Raw genomic sequence first — 391 nt, 5'->3', positions numbered from 1 at the left:
CTGGGGTTGGCGGCGTGAACACAGCCTGCAGGGGGTTAGTGCGCCACGGCTGGCCGGGAGGGAGTCCGAGGAAAAGTCTGGACCTGCTGAAGAGGCAAGAGACTTCTTCTTACCTCTTTGTTTCCTGCTGCGCAAGGAGAGGAGATTAAGAGCGCTGCTTAAAGGAGCTCCAGAGACGGGCGCAAGCTGCGGCTAACAGCGCAGACCCCAGAGACGGGCATGGAACGCTAAGGCTGCTGCTGCCGCCGACAAGAAGCCTGTGTGCGAGCACAGGTCACTAACCATACCCCCTTCCGGGGAGCCTGTGCGGCCTGCCACTGCCTGGGTTCCGGGATCCAGGAACAACTTCCCCGGGAGAGCGCACGGCGCGCCTCAGGCTGGTGCAGCGTCA

Source organism: Neophocaena asiaeorientalis, unplaced genomic scaffold (genome assembly GCF_003031525.2).
Source record: "Neophocaena asiaeorientalis asiaeorientalis breed wild unplaced genomic scaffold, Neophocaena_asiaeorientalis_V1.1 scaffold196, whole genome shotgun sequence".
Taxonomy (NCBI): domain Eukaryota; kingdom Metazoa; phylum Chordata; class Mammalia; order Artiodactyla; family Phocoenidae; genus Neophocaena; species Neophocaena asiaeorientalis.
The sequence above is the reverse complement of the archived record's forward strand: the minus strand, read 5'-3'. Positions refer to the sequence as shown.